Source organism: Neophocaena asiaeorientalis, unplaced genomic scaffold, assembly GCF_003031525.2.
Source record: "Neophocaena asiaeorientalis asiaeorientalis breed wild unplaced genomic scaffold, Neophocaena_asiaeorientalis_V1.1 scaffold246, whole genome shotgun sequence".
In the NCBI taxonomy this organism is placed as follows: domain Eukaryota; kingdom Metazoa; phylum Chordata; class Mammalia; order Artiodactyla; family Phocoenidae; genus Neophocaena; species Neophocaena asiaeorientalis.
The window spans coordinates 2,598,896-2,619,852 of NW_020174551.1; the positions used below are offsets into that span (position 1 = coordinate 2,598,896).

Sequence of the window (20,957 nt, forward strand, 5' to 3'; positions counted from 1 at the left end):
CCTGGTTTTATTATTTTTTAAATTAATTAATTAATTTTAAATTAATTAATTTAATTTTAATTTTAAAATTAATTAATTTTTGGTTGTGTTGGGTCTTGTTTGCTGCACGTGGGATTTCTCTAGTTGCAGTGAGCGGGGGCTACTCTTCACTGCGGCGTGCGGGCTTCCCATTGTCGTGGCTTCTCTTGTTGCAGAGCACAGGCTCTAGGTGCGCAGGCTTCAGTAGTTGTGGCACGTGAGCTCAGTAGTTGTGGCTCGCGGCCTCTAGAGCACAGGCTCAGTAGTTGTGGTGCACGGGCTTAGTTGCTCTGCGGCATGTGGGATCTTCCTGGACCAGGGCTCGAACCCGTGTCCCCTGCATTGGCAGGCAGATTCTTAACCACTGCGCCACCGGGGAAGCCCCTCAACCTGGTTTGGATATACCTCACTCTTGCCCAAATTTTACTTACCAACCTTATTTTCTACTTTTCTAACATGGATCTTCTATTCCTACTAATTGGATCTCACTGTCCTTCTAAGATGACTTTGTACCCTTTTGTTCATGCTCTCCCTTTTAGAATGTCTTTTCCTTTTTCCTCTGACCTAAGCACAATCTCCAAGTTAAGTCTGCTCGCCCTAATCATGTTACTCTCATTGGATTCTTCCTCTTCTGCCCTTTTGTCTACATCATTCTTTAGACCAGTAGATACTCTCTTATACTATTGTGTTCACAATTCTTGCTTTCCCAATGAGATTGCAAGTCCCTGGAGGGCACTGATGTACCTTGTATGCTATCTTTGAACCATCTACAAGCTTTGGGCATAGCAAGCCCTTGATAAGTAGACCTATAGAATCAATAAACTAGAAAGGTGAATTTTTTTTTTTTAAAGATGGGCTTTGACATTGCCTGTGTACTGCTCATCATCATGTCCTCAGAGCCTAGCTCGCAGCTTGACACCTAGTCATGACCTCAATAAATATTTGTTAACAGAGAAATTAATGTTGACATTGGATAAAAGGGACAAGCATTTGAAGGAGGCGTCTGTCAAGGAGTTTTTTCCCCACTTTTCTTCAGTGGTTCTAATCAGCCTCTCCATTCATCATCTGTGAGGATTCTGAGGCCTTGGCATTTTCCAGAGTTGAGGTACTGATGGAGGCTGGCAATGTGAGTTAGAATTAAGGAGGCTGTCCTTATTTTAAGGTGGAGTGATGAGTCCCATTAGTTAGCAAAAATGAACGGATTGAGGCCTTATGCCAGTATTTTATACATAAAACAATTAGAGTTATCAGTTTCATAAATATTCAGCTAATCGGCTCCAAAATCCAAGACTGTATCGCAGAGCCACCCAACTTTTTCATTTAAAAGCTTATTGTACATTAAAAAAATAAATCATCTGGGGATCCATCTAGGGATGAAAAGTGAGGTAGGGAAAAATTGCCACACCCATCATATAGTATTCAGGACAAAATGCAGTTCTTTCAACTTTTAATAAGACTCACTTTGTACAAGGCACTGTTTCTGCCAGGAAGGAGTTTATAGTCCAGCAGGAGAAATAACACGTGTCTCTCAGAAACAAAGGTCTAAGAGAGCTCAGAAGGGAAAATTTCCTTCAGATTGGAGGGCGGTGGGGACCTTCCTAGAGTGACAGTTATTTGAGCTGATTGTTGAAAGGCTTTGGGTCAGATTTCAATAGCTATTATTGGGAATATAGAGATGAGGGAAGGGCAGCAGTGTTGGGAGGAACACAGGCCAGGCACTGCAGGGTGTTTTGACTCTAACATCAGTCCTCTAATATACTACCACTGCTTCAAAAGCTGAAATGCCACTAGGACTCTCCTGGGTACTGGTGGTCTGCAGTGTTCCGTAATGAAGCTTAAAGGCGATACGGAGACCTGAAATAGGTACTTTGGTGCCAAGTGCTGAACTGACCATGACATAAAGCACAAAATAAGTCTTGTAAGCCGTATAACTGGTGCGTTTCTGGGTAGCACCCGACTGGCTTAGAATGCTTGAAGAGGTCTCCTGCGGTATGGAAACACCACTGAAGATGGAAACTTTCATAGTAATGTAAATAGGAAGAGGTCAGCACTGACTGTGGTCTCAAGTAGCCAGCCATCTGTGGGACCCTGCCCAGTGACCCTAGCAGAGCTCAGTAAATGAGTAAACATACTGTTATAGTTCCCAGATTCTGATTCTGTATAACTACTCCATGGACTGTAAAACTAGGACCGATGGGTGTGAGTTTCAGGGAGACAGATTTGGGGTCAGTATAAGGAAGGTGGTTCTGTTATGGACTGTGCTAGTTCATGAGGTGGTAAGACCCCATGATTAAATGTATTTAAGCATGAGCTATACCATATACCAGGCAATGTCTCAATACCTGCATCATCTCTGTTCTTCCTCAAAGCAGTGCTACTGCCCCCGCCCCCCATTTTACTGACAGGCAATACTGAAGCCTAGGAAGGTTGAGTAGTGAGTACATTGTAGAGCAGGTGTCAGCCCAGGCAGTTTGAGGGCAGCGACTGAATATGTACTGGACAAAGAAAGGATGCAGATGTCAGATGGCCATTAGGATTTTTAGGGGCCCTTCCTAACGCTAGGATTGAGTCTTTAATTCTCCTTGGGGGATCAAGATGCTAATTGTTGCCAAGCACTGATTCATTAACAGCGGCACGCAATTCCTAGAAATTCAGAACAAAGTGAATACAATCATCGTCATCATCCTGATGGCCACCACTTATTTAAGCCTAACAGCTATCTTGCAAGGTAGGGGTCATGTATCCTTTTAAGGAGGGGGCTCTAGGAAGTTACATAGCTTGATCAATCTGCAGAGTTGATCAGTGGCTTTTTTCTTACACCACCCTTTAAGGTAATTCGTGGTGATACGGGAAATATTTACCTATCAGTTCGGCACAGACACCGACCAATCAGAGAGGCCACCAGCTATATACCACGCTGTGGCCCTTCCCAGTGATGAACATCCCCTGAGGTGATGTGGAGGCCAAGTCCAAAGGGATGTGAAAGATTTGGTAATACACCAAGACCACACGACTGGAGCTCCAGAAAACTAGTGACTTTTATCTGATTTTATACATGTTGTGTAGTACTATTAAAGAAAAAAAGCCTTCACCTGTAATTATATTTCACATATATTTCTAAATAAAGAAAAGTCATTTTGCAATGGTCACGTTGTATCTTCCTTATAAATGGCAGGCCCTTCTTCCTCATTCCTTTTCTACCTTTTACTTTCCTCCAGTCAGAGGCTCACCTGTCTGGACAGGGACCTTGCTCCATTATCTCGCTTTCCTTCAGGATCTCAACCAGCCTTCTCTCTCCTCACATAAGCATTCATAAGCCTTTCCGTTCTTTAATAACAAGAGAAGTCAAAACAAACAAAATCCCTGCGGCCCCTTCCCTGTTGGTCTGGTCACGTTGCATCTCCCTCCTGGGCTTAGAAGGCAGCTCCTTGAAGAACAGGTCCTCACACAACACCCACACCTCCCCAACCCTCTACAGCCCTGTCCTCTCATAATGGCCACCTCTGTGCTGCAGACCGCCAGCTTCATGGTGCAGGAGTCTCTGGTGTTACTGATCACTACTCCTTGAAACCTTGCCCACCTGTTTTCTGAGTCATTCCTTTCCTGATGTCTTTCCTGTTGCCCAACTGCTCTGTATTAGACTTCTCTGCTGGTTCCTCTCCTCCTCTCAGACCTCGGTACCCTCTATGGTTCCCCCTTCAACCCTCTGCTCACCTACTCTTTCCTTCTGCTACCACCTATATGCCATCGATTCCTAAATCTGCAACTCCGAACTCTTCTGACATCTGCTCCAGGTGTCTTAGACTCAGGGAGTTCAGAACTCTTACTTCTGCAGCCAGCATATTCCTTCTGTGTTCTCTACCTCAATTAATGAAATCCACTTGACCAAGTTTAAAATCCGGGAGCTGTTCTAGGATCCTCACTCTTCCTCAACCCGTACTTTTCATTGATGTCTTCTCAAGCCCTTGAATCTGCGTTCACCTCTCTAGGCCATTACCACCACGACTGCCTAGGTTCGGGCCCTCATCACTCTTGAGGGTTACTGCAGTAGCCTTGTAACTGGTCTCCCTGCCTTCTGCCTGGCGTGCTTCCAATCCCTTCCCCACACTGCCGCCTTTCTAAAAGGCAAATTTGATCATGGACTCTCTGCTGCTTAAAATCCTTCAGCAGAGTCACTGTTTCTCCAGGATAAAATCTAAGATCCCTAGCCTGGCACAAAAGCTCCTTTGTGATCTGGGCTCTCCCTTCGGGTGTGTATCAAAGTCTTCTCTAATGATCCAGGTCCCCACTGACTACCCCTCCCCACAGCATCCCTACTAAAGGAAATGAGTTGTTACAGGAGAGAAACGAGAGGAGGGATGGGAACAGACAAGAGATTGAAGAACTATGCTGTCCAGTACCGTGGCCACTAGCTGCCTGTGGCTGCCGAGCACTTGAAATGCACCCAGTCCAAACTGAGATGTGCTATGAGTGTGAAATACACCGCAGGTTCAGACTTGGTATGCAAAAAGGAATGTAAAATAGCTCATGAACAAATTTTGTTGATTACATGTTGAAACAGTAACATTTTGGATATAATGGGTTAAATAAAATATATTATTGCAATTAACTTCATGTTTCTCTTTATATTATTTTTTTTTAACATGGCTACTAGGAAATTTTCAACTACCTGTGTGTCTTGCATAATAGTCATATTGGACAGCATCGTTATAGAACATCTCCTTGTTCCCAGGAGATGCATCCTGTATGAGCCAAGCCCAGGAGCTTTTTTTTTTTTTTTCCCCGGGTACGCGGGCCTCTCACTGTTGTGGCCTCCCGTTGCGGAGCAACAGGCTCCGGACGCGCAGGCTCAGCGGCCATGGCTCACGGGCCCAGCCGCTCCGCGGCATGTGGGATCTTCCTGGACCGGGGCACGAATCCGCGTCCCCGTCCCCTGCATCGGCAGGCAGACTCTCTACCTGGGAAGCCCCCCAGGAGCTTTTTGAATGATTAAGTCAGCCCTACCGGTATAGAGAAGCAGCAGTTGCTCAGTTTCTTAAGTCCACAGATATTAAAGTGCTTTAGATAAGATTCAGAATCAGAGAGACAGTTTGTGAAAACTACAGCCAGGAGTCCTTCATACAGTGTGCATGGGGCTAAAATCACGAGTCTGGCACATCTGTCTTGCCAGGCCCACCCTGTCACCATCAGGAGAGGGAAACGGGGATACTGTGTGCTAGAGGGAGGATTTGAGGTAGACAGGAGGAGCTAGGGCAGGGCAAGTGGAGTCCCGGGAAGCCTCTTGCTTGTGAGGTACAGACAAAACACCAAGAGCCACACCTAGGTCTCTGAGATTCCCCCATCCTGCCATGGACCCTTTCCCAGTGGGAGAAGTCCCAGGTCCTCCACTGTCTTGAGCCTCAATAATACGTACACGATAAAGCCATCGCGCATCAAACAAAATGAGGTGCCCAACAGCTAGTACTCCTCAGTTATGCCTTAAGATACTGAGGGCAGCAGTCTGTGGATCATTTGGCCCAGACGGCTTGAGGAAGGTACACAGACCTTCCTCAGGGTCCCAAGGACCTTGTCACAAGGACCCAGAAGATAATATGTCCTTAGAGATATGCAGAGCTTTGTTTTCAAGTGGAAAAGCCAACCAGTGATGGGAAACCAGAGCTTACCAGGATGGAGCAGGAGGGAGAAACCTGGAGGTGAGGGGAAGAAACCATGACTATCACGGGAAAAATTCAGGAATCAGGTGCAGGTGAGTCTGATGGGCTGTGGGACTCAGCGCCTCTCTCCTGGTGGTTTGTGTGCTGTGTTCTGTTGAGCCCTTTGGTCCTGAGAAGAATGCCCCTGGGCAGTTGCTTTGATTTGCTTTTACATATTAGGCATTGGTATAAGATTCTGGTAGGAGGAAAGGTTCTTAGGCTAAAAATAAGAGTTGGAAAGTCATACCTGTACAGAGACTGGCCTGAGAAAGTGGTGACCACCCTCGTGTGGTGACTGCTTCCCCAGTTGCAGGATCTGGGACCAGTTTGGGCGCTTGGCAGGAGCTACAACTCCTTTCCACCTGTACCCGAGTGACTCTCCATTGGGTTAACCATGCAGTCTGTCTGGCCTTACCTGGGAAGCCAGAACTGTCTCATTCTTGGGTACCACATTTTTCACTTTGTGCCCCAGGTTCTCTCTCACATTTCCAAGTCCTGATTTGAGGTCTTGTGTAGGAAACTCAAATTGCCTTGGGTAAGGATCCCATCACATATCTCTAAGCCTTCTTAAGCCAGTAGTCTTCCCTCTGAGATACAAGCCCTAGAGTGAGTGCCTACTGCTCCCTTTCAAGCTTCTATAACACCGGCCAGCAATGGGCAGGAAACTCAGCTAGTTTAATAGGTATTTGTGGAATTGAAGAGCTTGCCTGATACTGGCTCTTCCCTGATTCCAGACCCCTGACACCAAACACTGTTTGGCTGCCCCACTGGTCTCTGGGTCCCATTTGTACCACATGTGCAACTTGGGAGGGGAAGGGGAAGGCAAGTATAGGGCTGATTTTCCTAAATTATGGTACATCCACTTCTTTGTTCCCTGTGAGAAGGCTGGTCTTAAGTGTATCTCCCTTCGGGTGTGTATCAAAGTCTTCTCTAATGATCCAGGTCCCCACTGACTACCCCTCCCCACAGCATCCCTACTAAAGGAAATGAGTTGTTACAGGAGAGAAACGAGAGGAGGGATGGGAACAGACAAGAGATTGAAGAACTATGCTGTCCAGTACCGTGGCCACTAGCTGCCTGTGGCTGCCGAGCACTTGAAATGCACCCAGTCCAAACTGAGATGTGCTATGAGTGTGAAATACACCGCAGGTTCAGACTTGGTATGCAAAAAGGAATGTAAAATAGCTCATGAACAAATTTTGTTGATTACATGTTGAAACAGTAACATTTTGGATATAATGGGTTAAATAAAATATATTATTGCAATTAACTTCATGTTTCTCTTTATATTATTTTTTTTTAACATGGCTACTAGGAAATTTTCAACTACCTGTGTGTCTTGCATAATAGTCATATTGGACAGCATCGTTATAGAACATCTCCTTGTTCCCAGGAGATGCATCCTGTATGAGCCAAGCCCAGGAGCTTTTTTTTTTTTTTTCCCCGGGTACGCGGGCCTCTCACTGTTGTGGCCTCCCGTTGCGGAGCAACAGGCTCCGGACGCGCAGGCTCAGCGGCCATGGCTCACGGGCCCAGCCGCTCCGCGGCATGTGGGATCTTCCTGGACCGGGGCACGAATCCGCGTCCCCGTCCCCTGCATCGGCAGGCAGACTCTCTACCTGGGAAGCCCCCCAGGAGCTTTTTGAATGATTAAGTCAGCCCTACCGGTATAGAGAAGCAGCAGTTGCTCAGTTTCTTAAGTCCACAGATATTAAAGTGCTTTAGATAAGATTCAGAATCAGAGAGACAGTTTGTGAAAACTACAGCCAGGAGTCCTTCATACAGTGTGCATGGGGCTAAAATCACGAGTCTGGCACATCTGTCTTGCCAGGCCCACCCTGTCACCATCAGGAGAGGGAAACGGGGATACTGTGTGCTAGAGGGAGGATTTGAGGTAGACAGGAGGAGCTAGGGCAGGGCAAGTGGAGTCCCGGGAAGCCTCTTGCTTGTGAGGTACAGACAAAACACCAAGAGCCACACCTAGGTCTCTGAGATTCCCCCATCCTGCCATGGACCCTTTCCCAGTGGGAGAAGTCCCAGGTCCTCCACTGTCTTGAGCCTCAATAATACGTACACGATAAAGCCATCGCGCATCAAACAAAATGAGGTGCCCAACAGCTAGTACTCCTCAGTTATGCCTTAAGATACTGAGGGCAGCAGTCTGTGGATCATTTGGCCCAGACGGCTTGAGGAAGGTACACAGACCTTCCTCAGGGTCCCAAGGACCTTGTCACAAGGACCCAGAAGATAATATGTCCTTAGAGATATGCAGAGCTTTGTTTTCAAGTGGAAAAGCCAACCAGTGATGGGAAACCAGAGCTTACCAGGATGGAGCAGGAGGGAGAAACCTGGAGGTGAGGGGAAGAAACCATGACTATCACGGGAAAAATTCAGGAATCAGGTGCAGGTGAGTCTGATGGGCTGTGGGACTCAGCGCCTCTCTCCTGGTGGTTTGTGTGCTGTGTTCTGTTGAGCCCTTTGGTCCTGAGAAGAATGCCCCTGGGCAGTTGCTTTGATTTGCTTTTACATATTAGGCATTGGTATAAGATTCTGGTAGGAGGAAAGGTTCTTAGGCTAAAAATAAGAGTTGGAAAGTCATACCTGTACAGAGACTGGCCTGAGAAAGTGGTGACCACCCTCGTGTGGTGACTGCTTCCCCAGTTGCAGGATCTGGGACCAGTTTGGGCGCTTGGCAGGAGCTACAACTCCTTTCCACCTGTACCCGAGTGACTCTCCATTGGGTTAACCATGCAGTCTGTCTGGCCTTACCTGGGAAGCCAGAACTGTCTCATTCTTGGGTACCACATTTTTCACTTTGTGCCCCAGGTTCTCTCTCACATTTCCAAGTCCTGATTTGAGGTCTTGTGTAGGAAACTCAAATTGCCTTGGGTAAGGATCCCATCACATATCTCTAAGCCTTCTTAAGCCAGTAGTCTTCCCTCTGAGATACAAGCCCTAGAGTGAGTGCCTACTGCTCCCTTTCAAGCTTCTATAACACCGGCCAGCAATGGGCAGGAAACTCAGCTAGTTTAATAGGTATTTGTGGAATTGAAGAGCTTGCCTGATACTGGCTCTTCCCTGATTCCAGACCCCTGACACCAAACACTGTTTGGCTGCCCCACTGGTCTCTGGGTCCCATTTGTACCACATGTGCAACTTGGGAGGGGAAGGGGAAGGCAAGTATAGGGCTGATTTTCCTAAATTATGGTACATCCACTTCTTTGTTCCCTGTGAGAAGGCTGGTCTTAAGTGTGGGCAAGAAAAGTGGCTGCCTTTATGGTGTGATTTCAGAATTCATTCTGCTCAAAAGGGCTTTTCAAATATCAACACCTTCTCTTTCCTGCTCTCTAATATGCAAAAGCCTGCGTGATAAAAACTCTATTCTCTTTCCTAAGACCAGTATGGTTTAGAAGAGAAGGAAAACAGATTTGATGTGATGGTTGAGAAGCCTGGTTTTGATGCATGTAATTGGCTGGCTGTAATGAACTTGAGCCAGTTATTTAATCTTCCTGAACCTCAGTTTTCTCATTTATGGAGTGAAATTAATACCTACTTGCTTTGTTATGATTTTTTACGACTAAATAAAACAAGGTATAAAGTGCCCAGCACCAGGGCCTAAAATGCAACACTATGAAAGTGGTAACTTAAACTGGTCAGACATGTGCTCCTTAGACTGAATGATTTTATGGACCCTTCCCTGAGACTGATAGGGAGGAGGTAAGAAACCTGGGCCAGGAGGGTCAGAATTCAACCAGAGGGAGGTTGCCTTCACATTCTGCTTAAGGCCTGTCCTGCCTAATGGTTTGCATTTGTGAAAATATTCGTCTGGGATTATGAATACAACATGAAGCCATGGGGAAAAAAAGGCACGTTTACATCCTCTGCCAGGGTAATACAAGAATAAACAAAGCAAGTTTTCGAGTCTCTGAATAGTCAGGTGCACTGCCATCAAAATAAATTTTTATTTCTATTCTTTGCTGATAAATTATAGATAAAGGAAGCCACTAAAATACCCTGAAAAGGAAGATTCATATACAAATTAGATACCAGGGACAGATTTCACACTTACTTTGTAGGAGCCATTCTTTCCTTAACTGTGGGTGTTTGGGAAGTTCTTTTATTGTAGCCTTTGTTGCTTACAAGAAGGGGGAAAAAGCTTTAGTATACTCAGGAGAGAATGGTTTTGATTGGAGGCAGTGTTGTTCTCAGTGAGGGCTCACTTTCCTGTATTGTAGTGTTTGCTAATATATAACCGAGGAAACCCATAAGCGGCAGTAAGATAGTCTGATCTGACATACTGCCACTTATGATCGACCTGTGTTTATTACAGGAACGTGGGCAGCCCTATAATTTTTAAAGGGGAAAGTGGAAGATGTTATGCTGGCTACTGTGACTGCTAATGTCCTGATCTAGAAGGTCTTTGTCCTTTCTCATTCATTTCTCCTGTGAAGTCTGAATGGTGGACTGGATTCAGTACATGCAGGGGGCTGCCAGTGACTTCCTGGGCTCTTGATGTAATCTCGATCGCCCCACTGCAATACCACAGCCTCAGTATAGTGTCATATTCAACCTGAGAATACTCAAGGAGAGAGTATAAACCTACTACCTCTAAAATTAAAAATAAAAGCATTAAAAATAGTATTTAGTGCTGGTTTGTGGCACTGAATATATAAACTCATTTATTGTTCTGGTAGCCCCAGAGCAAGAACTGTTGCAGTTGCAATGGGTGATATCATCTAAGGTTGTCATGACAACATTAATTTATCATTTCCAAACTTTGGTAGGATTTCACCTTCTGAATCTCCTGGATTGTCTTTAAGTTTATAGTTATTTCTCATTTATTAAGGCGAGGCATATTTAGCTATTGCTTACATAAATGCACTGAGTATCTTCGTGAATTTTACTGATGTGAAATTAGAAGCATAGAAGGTGGGCACTGGAAAGAGATAGTGGATGCTGTGGCCTAATGGTCCCCCCAGAAGAAGGAATCCCTTCCACAGTATCCCAGTCAGCCAGCTGCCGTTCGAACCCTGCCAAGAACGAGGTGGTCACAGTTTTGTGACACTGAGGACTGCTGCCCACGGTAGCCTGCAGTGCTCCTAGATCTTGAGCCCCTTTAGATTTGGACCTTGTCTCATTTGTGGTTGGACCAATACTCATTATCACGCACATCAGTTACTGAAATCTGCCTCCCTGTAGCTTCCCTGTTCGTTTCCTGTCGCCCTTGGGAGTGCCACAGAATAGTCATGCACCTGAGTGTGGTAGGTCTTCAAATATTTGACCATCGCTATTGTATCTCCTGTTCGAAGTCTTCTCTTTTCAGGCTTACGTGGTTCCAGTTTTTTGGCTGAGATTCGCCATCCTGTTAACACTCTGGTCGCCCACCACTCTGCCTGTGCCATTTTAAAAGCGAGGCATCTTGAACTCAATACCCTGCTCCTGAGTTCTCTGAGTGGTGGAGGACACACGGCTGCAGCTAACTCCCCGTCCAGGGCACCTTCTTTTGCTGATCTGGTCAGATCCTGTGTTGGCCTCCATTTTAAATGAGGGGCAGCACGTTGTTAGTTTATATTCAAAGTCAAGTAAAACTTCCCAGTCTCTTTCTAGATAGCCCCTACAAAGCCAGCTCTCCCGTATTCTGTATCTGTGCAGTTAACCTTGGGAACACACGTAGAGGACTATACCTTTATTCTTGTTACATTTTGTCCCATTTCGGCAGATCATTTTTCCTCTCCATCAAGACATTTTTGAATACTAATTTCTAAAAGTTCAATCTCTCAGTGGTACATTTTTCACTTATTTGTCAATTACACATTTTGAGAAAGGTACTTCCTCTGTCATTGATAAAATGTGGACCAAGACAGAGAGAGCCCTGTATCTTTCTGCAAGAAAGTTCTTGACATCCATACATGAATTGTGTTAGCTGTTTTTTGTTTCTTTGTTTGAACTAGTTTGATCATCTCGCACTCGTGTTTACTTTCTTGCCCCCAAGCTCTCTAAGAGGATACAGTTAGGAAAGACTTAGTCAGATGCCTTAGTGGCACTATCGTTATTGATCCACTTATTGCCAATCATAGAACTATATTACAAAATGAAACGAGATGAATTGGAGTAACTTTTAGATTGCATTCATTTTTCCTTAGAAAAGTTTACTAAAAAACATATGTAAATATTTTTAATTTATTAAAAAATAATTTTGTAAAGTAAATTCACACTTCACCTATAATTTCAATCACGTGAACTTGTTTGGTTCAAAGGAATTGCTTTTTTGTATATCATTCAGTTCTCTTTATGGAATCATTGCTTTGGAAACTAATTGGTGGTGGGACAGGAAATCACTCCTTAGGTGTCACTGCAGCACATCATTATACTCACATCTCCTGGGACAGACAGTAATCAGGCTGAATCATGTCTAAATAGCATGCTGGAGTCTATGTAAATGGCTCCATGACAGTTTCACTAACTGTGACCATGACAGAGGGTGCACTGATGGCACCATGTCACTAATGGATGTGTTTTCTCTAAATGGAAAATCCTGTATTATTCAAAGAGGGGTTTTTTTCCTTCTCACACAAACTCTTTGACTTTTATATTAATATCAAATGTCTGTCACTTATACATATGGTGTTTGTGTACTATGTTTTGTTTTACTTGTGTACAAAATAGTCTTTTACACACTTTTTACCTTGGACTGGATGGAAAGAAAAAATAATTTGTAAGAGTAGTAGCACGAGGAACTTAAATCTGTAATAAGTCAAGGAATAAACTCTTGCTTCTTAAAAATACTACTCTTTGGTAGTGCTTTGGATTTTCCAAAATACTCTCACAAGTTTTTTTCTGAAAAACGTTTTTGCTGACTGTAAAAGTAATTGCATACTCGTTGAATTTGGAAAAAATACTGAAATGGATAAAAGAGAATTAAAAGTCAGCTAAAATTTCACCACCCAGAGATTGTCATTGTTAGTATCTGGTGTGTTTTCCTTCCAGACATGGATGTATGTGTAGTTGTATGTGCATACGTGTGTGTGTGTGTGTTTAAACTAGCTTCATGGTGGACCTAGGCAGTTTGTACTGAGCAATCAGTGTGACATAGTAGTTAAAAGTGCTTTGGAATCAGACACTTGGAGATTTCAGTCCTGGCTATGCTACTCATGTAGTGACTGTAAATTGCTTTAACTATCAAAACTTCAATTTCTACTTCTATAAAATAGGGATAATAATACATGTATCTAGTAGGTTTATTGTAAGAATTAATAAAATAATGAATGTAAAGTACATAGCATGGTGCATGCCTCATAGTAAATGCTCAGTACATGTGAGCTATTATTGTTATTATACAGGTTTTCTTGTCTGTTTTCCTCACTTAAATTCTAGGGTAGCAATTTCTCTTGTCAAAAAACGTTATTTGAGAAATATTTGGAATGACTGCATACATTTCAATATGTGAATGTACCTTAATGTAATCATTTCCCTATGCTTAGACCATTTCCAGTTCTTTGCTGTCGTAAAGAGCAGCACAGTTAATATCCTTTACGTTTTTTGTGTGCATAGACAACACAATGAATTACTAATGGCATTTTACAGAGAGGCAGAAAAAAATGATCAAGTCTTTAGTATCTCCTTAATATGCCACGTTATATGCTTGGTTTTTTAATCTCAAAATTCTCATTTAACTCTTCCACAACCCCGTTGAGGTACATCTGTTACCCCTATTTTTGGATGAAAAAGCTCTGAGGGGAGACAAGTAGTTTGCCCAAGGTCACAGAGATAGTGGTGGTAGAGATGGTATTTGAAGCCAGCTGTCTGATTTCAAAGCTTAAGCTTTCCCATTCTGGCAGGCAGTTCGTGCCTATCTTTTTAAGGCTGGCGGCATGAATAGTTACCATTGTGCTTTTCACAAAATGTCACTTGGTGCCACATAAAAGATAGGACACTTGGCTGGAACTCTTGGCTTACTCAATATAGTACCTCTTGTGTGCGTATGTTCTTATATGTTTTGGAATCAAGCCTCATTAAAATAAGGTGCTAACTAAAGGAAATCAAACATTGGTATGATGATTTGATGAAAGCAAACCTCAGGGAAGAAAACATTTATTTAGTCAAAAGCACAAAAGTCATCTTTGTTTTAGTTGGATGGACTAGGCCAGAATTACTTATCTCGCTAGGAATCAGAGTATTTCACACAAATCAGTATAGGAATTAAACAGTAACGGCCAAAGTAAATTGATGCTGTCAAAAGGGGTTATAAGTTTCATTACTTGTATATTAGGGGTTGAAAGGAAAACTCTTTAGCCTTAGTTGTAAGATGCTACATCAGGAAAGAGCTGTAACAATTGCTGTAGGTATAAGTATAGGTATAGGGGAGACGTAACATTTACTGGGACAAACCTCCAAAGAATTATTTGGTGAACTGACAGGTTGTCTTTAAAAAGTCAGCCATTCGGAACATTTATCTTGGCAGCTCTCAAATCTGACTCACAGCGTGTAGTGTGGCAGTCAATTTTTGAAGGAAAAACGCATAATTAATATGAAAATCAAGGTATAAGGTATTGCCAGTCAGTACCCAACACACAGTTTCTTAGAACAAAGGAGCAATTGAAGTTGTCTTTTAATAGGGTAATCCTGGTTTGTCATTTTGTAGGTTTCAGTTCTTAGTAAAAATGAAAGAAAAAAATACCCTAGTAGTAATATTTCATATCCAAGAGCTACTTTGTTGCAGAGCTCATACCCAACTCTTGTCTAGTCAAGAAAGTTATCTTTGGTTTTTGAGTTCTTGAATTTTCATAGCCCTTGAGCTTACACATTTGCCTTAGAAGTGTCCCAGCGTTCCTTCGGTCATTTTAGTTCTTACAAGGGAGGAACAGTGTCCGTCGTAGCCCAATGACTAAGAAGGTTTGTATCGACACAGCACGCCCACCAGCTTGGCCTGTGGAGAGTCTGTGCCCCATCGTGGTTTGCAGGTGGGAAGGGCCCAGCGAGTTCAGTTTGCGCTTGCTGCACAGCTAGTGAGTAGGTAGAACTGTGCACAAGACGATGGGTGTGGATCTGTGGATGGGATCCGAGATGTGGCTGCATCCAGCGCGCGCTCCGTAGCTGTCTAACACTAGGCAAAGTGCTTTACTGTCTCTGAGCCTCAGCTCCCTCTGCTCTCACACAGAGATAATGACTCCTGCACAAAGGTCATAGGGAGGATTAAATGCATTGAGCAAACCAGTGGGTGAACTCAAAAGTGCTTTCATGGTTAGCTCCCAAGTTATTAATTAATGGCCACAGGTCATGCCTCCCAAGGAGAAGCCGATTTACCATTTAAAATATTTTCAAATGAATAATGGGAATATTTGTAAAATATATGTAAAAATACACCACTCCTGGGGCTAACCTCTCCAGACCCTCCTAACTCTTTGCTTATACTCTATCCAATAATAAAGGGACAGGCCCTTTCTCTGCCCAGGAAGCCCCCAGTGCCCAGCGAGCTTGGCATCTCTCAGAGCTTAACTACTCACTCCCGTGGCACATCCCTCGATGAGGGAAGGAAGCCCTTGGCATCAGTAGGTGGTTCCTTTGAACACAGCACAGACCTTTATAAAAATAGCCATTTAGGTCTATTATGTTGTTCCAAGATAGAAGCAAAACTTGTATATTTGATGCATTATTTTAGCTTTCAACTAAAAAAAAGGCTCACAATAAAAGACTATCAGATAGAAAAGCATATTCCAACAGGGTTGCATTATAAACAATGATGGGAAACTCTTTGATTATTAAAGCAATCATTTTGCCAAAGGGGAGAATGAAAGAGAAGAAGTTAGGAATTTTGACACTGGACATCATGCATACTTTCCTGAAGTCTCCTGTGGTTTCCCCCCAGCCCCTGGTAACGTAGGCAAGGGCTCAGAAACTGCCTTTGAGTCAGGCTGCCAGAGAATCAATCCCACCCCAGGGGATGCGCTCATTCCCTTTCCCCTGGGGCTGCTGCCGGCTAACCTGCCTTCCCTTCCTTGCCTCCCAGGTGGTCGTGGTGGCCCTTTCTCCCTGTCCTTTAAAAGGACAGGATTTGTTCATTGGCCACCCCAGCCTGGGCTCACTGTAGGACCCTTATGAAGGTGCTTCAGGTACTTAATGACTGAAATGTCTCCGTGGCATTCCTCGGAGATCGGCGGGGTGTGGGTCAACCAAGTGCTGGATGTTTTATACAGATCCCCATGAACACTTAGCAGCAGGGAGCCAACAGAGGGCCCACGGAGCCCCGGACTCCTTGAGCCCGCTAGCTGGGAATGCTAACCCTGCTTGCTATACTCATCTTGAATCAATTTCTAAATTTTGTTTCTCCTTCTATGCAGGAAACTATTCTGAATTTCCCTTATTTGCTTTGGTACCGCATTTCATTCAGCTCATTTCTTCATCAGCTATGTTTTGAGCATCTGCTCTGTACTAGGCAAAGTGAGAGGAACAAAAAGCAATCAAACATTGAAAATGAGAGAACAGTTCACACCTCAGGTAGAAAGCAAAATATGCCTCCAGGGTTGAGAGAGAGGGAGAGGTTAAGTATGTCATGATTTTTTTTTTTTTTTTGAGCTGTACTTTCTACAATAAATTGTACTGCCGAAAAATCTATACCAGTATTCATTTATGTAGCAAATCCCATTGTAGTGAGAAGAATCTATGATTGGGACAAGCATCGTTCAGAACACAATTTTAGGGCAGCAGAAGACTTTGGACCGTCCCTTGGAGTGAGTTGAAATGGGATTTGACCTATATATCAAGCTTTTCCTTGATATTTTTCATTTCCATGTGTCAACAAATACTTGACTTGATACTAAAGCCAGTTAAATCAATATTTCTTGCTGTAGTCAGGTACAGCAACATATAACCAAGGGCAACATACCCCCACCAGCCATATTCTGTTAGGTACATGTATTTTATCATAAACCTACTTGACTGAACTACTTTCACATGAATAGGATGAAAATATCAACATAACTACCATTAAAAAAAAAGAAAAGCCAGAGAATCTCTGATCTAGTCCCTCGCCCTTCATTTAAGCAATCCCATAGTTTATTATGCTCACTTTCATCATAAGAAATGACAATATGGAAAAGATCTTGATTGTGGTAGCTGTGGTTTCTTTCTCTTTTCTCTAAAGGGTTCACTGTAACCCATTCTCCCAACTCCCATCCCAACCAGAGGATTTCTGAACACAGCCGCAAAGTGGCAAATACCAGTAAACCCAAGAGTCTCAGACTGTAGGAATCTAATCAATGTGATGAAAGGGAGAGTGAGGTGGAAGCCTCTTACTTACTCTTTTACTGAACTTTTAATTGTTAGAAAATTTCTGAAAATTATGTAGTAAAAACTCAGTGTTTCCATAAACAAACGGCCTGAAGCATCAGTTTATAAACACCAACAAATTTATTTACTGTTATTAGAAGAGCCTAACTTCTCTTGCCTGTGTACTATAAATGGAAGAGTGACTGTCATTTATTGGGCTCCTACTCTGTGCTAAGCATTTACAATATCTCACCTCTAACAGTCAAAATGATGCTTTAAGCATGTATTATTATTTCCATTTCATGTTCAACTTCGGCTGCTGAGTAACTTATCTGAGGGCACCAAGCTAGAAAGGGTATAAGCAGGGATTTGAATCCAAGTTTGTCTGGTTCCAAAGCCTTTTCACTTTTTACATCAGGAATCTTGAGAGTGTAAAAAGATTTTTTTTTTCAAATTGTTAAAGTTACACGTGCTCATTATAGGAAGTTTGGAAAGCAGACAAAATTATAAAGAAGAAAAAAATCACTCATAATTCTTCACCCCGGGGATGATCACTACTAAAATTTTATTTTATTTTTCTTTCTAGGCTTAAGAAAGCTATAATTTATATATCCAAGAGGGTATTGTTCCTCAGAGCTGTCATCCTTGAAGTTTATTCATGTTCTCTAACAATGTTGCCATTGCTTAAAACATTTTTGGAGCCAATTTAGGAACTAAATTCTCTGTAGACTCCCATGCACTGGGTACTTTGGTAGAGACATAGCAAAGAGGGTGTATCCATTACCTAAATACCTGTCAAAATAATACATTTTTATGTTCTACCTTTTTGTGTCTTCTAATGTTATATGCTGCAAATATTTGACCATCCTGTAAAGAATACCGTCATTGCCCTCTCTAAAAACCATAAACATCTTCTGCGACTTCAATTGTGGTAGGAGATGGAATTTACCAAAGTGCTACTTCCTCCCATGTCAAAGATTGATGGACATTTTGGGTTATGTTTAAAAGTCTTTATTAAAAATTAAATCAGTAAATGTTTAATGTCTCATTTGACAACTCATGTTATTTGTTACATTGTCCACACAACAATGTTTGCCTTTTGTGGTACATAAAGAAAATCAAAGAATTGTTTTTGTCAGAGTTTGAAAAGCACATTTTAAAATCAGTTTCTTTTTAAAGGGAGTGTTATACTCACTGAATTATTTCCCTCCAAGGAGTTTCTGTAAAAGCAAATATATCTTAAGTGTGATGAACTGATCTTTAAATAAAGTCGGTAGCATCTTTTGTCGAAGTGTTTCGCAAAGAAGCAGGCACGCGTGCGCACTCACATACACACACATAAAAGATCGCTATCAAAATGGCCATTGGTATACTTTATCAAAGTGAAGAAAGTCAAGTAATTAAGTGCCGGCTGAGTTCTCATCTCTTTGGTTTATTACACACAACACTATTACTTTCAGAAAACAAACCTAACCCTCAGCTCAAGCATCTCCCTGGTTGTCTGGCTTGTGCCTTATTTTTCACAGACATTCTTATCTGCCCCATAAGGTTAGCATGGCACCCCCTTCCCAGATTGCTGGGCACCTGGGACACCGGGACCCTGGGCCCTAAGATTGGTGCAGAGTCCTTCGGGGCCACACCCAGAGCCCCGATGGGGGCCCACCGGGCACGTGCAGGTGTCCTAAGGGTTGCCCTCTTCCCTGGTCTTCCGGTTGCCGAGATTTCCCGTGGTGAGACTTCATCGTGCTCTCAGAGCTCATTACAAAGTGTAGGCTTTGTCTTGTGTTTTAATCCTGGGCGCTATTCACAGTGCCTGGCATTGTGTCCAGTCAGTGTGTTAGAGAAATGAAGGGTTACAATATATTCTCGCAGAAATGGACTGTTCGGAGGAAAGGGAGACTGATTACAAGAGAGTCAGAATAGAATGGTGGATTCGAATCTCAGGGCTTAAGGGCCTCTAGGTCAGTCCTCTCACTTAAAGATGAAAACCGGAGAGGTCAGCTGACTTGGAAAAGGTCACCTAGAGAGATGGCGCCAAGCCAGGCACAGCATCCAGCGTCCTGAGGTCCTGTCCCGTCCTTCCCAGTGCTCCCTCCTCTCCTCGTTCCCCGGTTGTTTCATGGAGGCTGAGCTGACTTTGCAGGATCAGTGACCAGAGCATTTGAAGTCCCACGCGGTGCTTAACAGAGCAACGGATGCAGAGGGGTTCTCAGGGAACGCTTGAAGAGATTGTTGACTCAGTGAGTGATTGCCTGGTTGACTTAGGAGCCCAGTCTCTGTGCCTAAGTGGTTACTAGCTGAATGGTGAGTTCCCTGGGCTTGTGTGGATTATTACAGGCTATGTTTTGGAAAGGAGATCATTACAGAAACAATAATGATAATAACAGTAATTAACATTTATTTGTGATAAATTAGGCAGGATATCCCTGTGGTTTAAAGTCTAGGCCCTGTGGTCAGATGGTCACAGAATCCCAGCTCCATCACTTGCCTTGTATATATATATATATATATTTTTTTTTTTTTTTAGATATTGGGGGTAGGAGTTTATTAATTAATTTATTCACTTTTGCTGTGTTGGGTCTTCGTTTCTGTGCGAGGGCTTTCTCTAGTTGTGGCAAGCAGGGGCCACTCTTCATCGCGGTGAGCGGGCCTCTCACTATCGCGGCCTCTCTTATTGCGGAGCACAGGCTCCAGACGCACAGGCTCAGTAGTTGTGGCTCACGGGCCTAGTTACTCCGCGGCATGTGGGATCCTCCCAGACCAGGGCTCGAACCCGTGTCCCCTGCATTAGCAGGCAGATTCTCAGCCACTGCGCCACCAGGGAAGCCCCTTGTATATTTTCATGAGACAGGTGCTTTCACCTTTTGGCGCCTCATTTTCTATATCTGCAAAATGCCAGTGGTAATAGTGCCTACCTCAGAGTATCGAAGAGTTAACCCATTGAGGCCCTAGAACAACGCCAAGCACCTTGTAAGAAAGTAATAAATGTTAGCTGTTGTTAGTAAATAACAGTAATAAATGAAATGAAAATGAAAGTAATAAATGTTGTTATTAAAATATCACTACTGTGTGTGCCAAATTCATTGCACAAATTATATACTATCCAGCCTTCCCAACATCTCTGTGAGGAAGCTACTATTATTGATATTGTCCCCCATTTTACAGTTGAGTAAACTGAGGCTTTAAGTCACAGGTAAGACCCAATTCCTTGTCTGCCTGACTCCAGAGGCTGTGCTTGGGTGTGGGTGTGAGGGAGATGAGTGGTGTGGCTTTGAAATGTGAGATCTGACTTCCCAAATTTCTTTTTCTCCTAGAGCACTGCAGACTCTGACCACTGTCAGGAATATCTCCGTGGATTCCCAGGTAAGTAGAGCGGATCCCTCCCTTCTCTGTATCTGCCTGCTGCCCACATGGCTGGCTGCCCCTGCACCTGCAGCTGACTCCCACAGCTCTTGTCACAGTCTGTCAGCCTTTCAGGAATTTAGCACCACAGTGCTCCTGTATAGGTGTGCAGACCGAAGAGACAAGTCGCTCATGATGGGGTGGGGGATGGGGGATGGAGGCAAGGAGCAGAGGACTGGAAGCAGTCCTCCTCCACCCACCTGTGCCCTCTCCACCTACATCACCTACATCGACGTTTCTATGGATTTCTGTAGTTTTCATGCATGCGAAATACCTCAAAGTTCCAGGGGAGAAAAGTCTTTATTTATAGAGATCATTGTGTTGTAGAAAGGAATTATGGTTAAGAGTGGTGGGCTCTGGGGCCAGACTACTTGGCTTTCCCTCCTTGAAGTGATAACCATTTTTGCTGTTGTCGAAGAACTTGGTCCAGTGAATCTGGAAGTCTGGCTCGCAGTCGTCAGTGCTCACTCAGCGTTGAGTGGGGAGTGGAAGGACACAGACTTTTGAGCCAGACAGCCTGGCTTTGAATCTTGCTTCTGCTGCCTAGTAACTGTACGGTCTCTGCATGTCACCTGCCTC

At 43.6% G+C, this 20,957-nt stretch overlaps 1 protein-coding gene across 1 annotated transcript in view; it reads left to right on the forward strand.

Moving 5' to 3' along the window:
- The window catches only part of SPATS2L (spermatogenesis associated serine rich 2 like), a 174,641-nt gene that overhangs the window by 3,856 nt on the left and 149,828 nt on the right, over window positions 1-20,957 (forward strand). The window contains exon 2 of the mRNA XM_024757381.1: window positions 20,291-20,339. The gene's annotated coding sequence lies outside the window, so the exon portion shown is untranslated. The remainder of the gene's footprint in view (window positions 1-20,290; window positions 20,340-20,957) is intronic.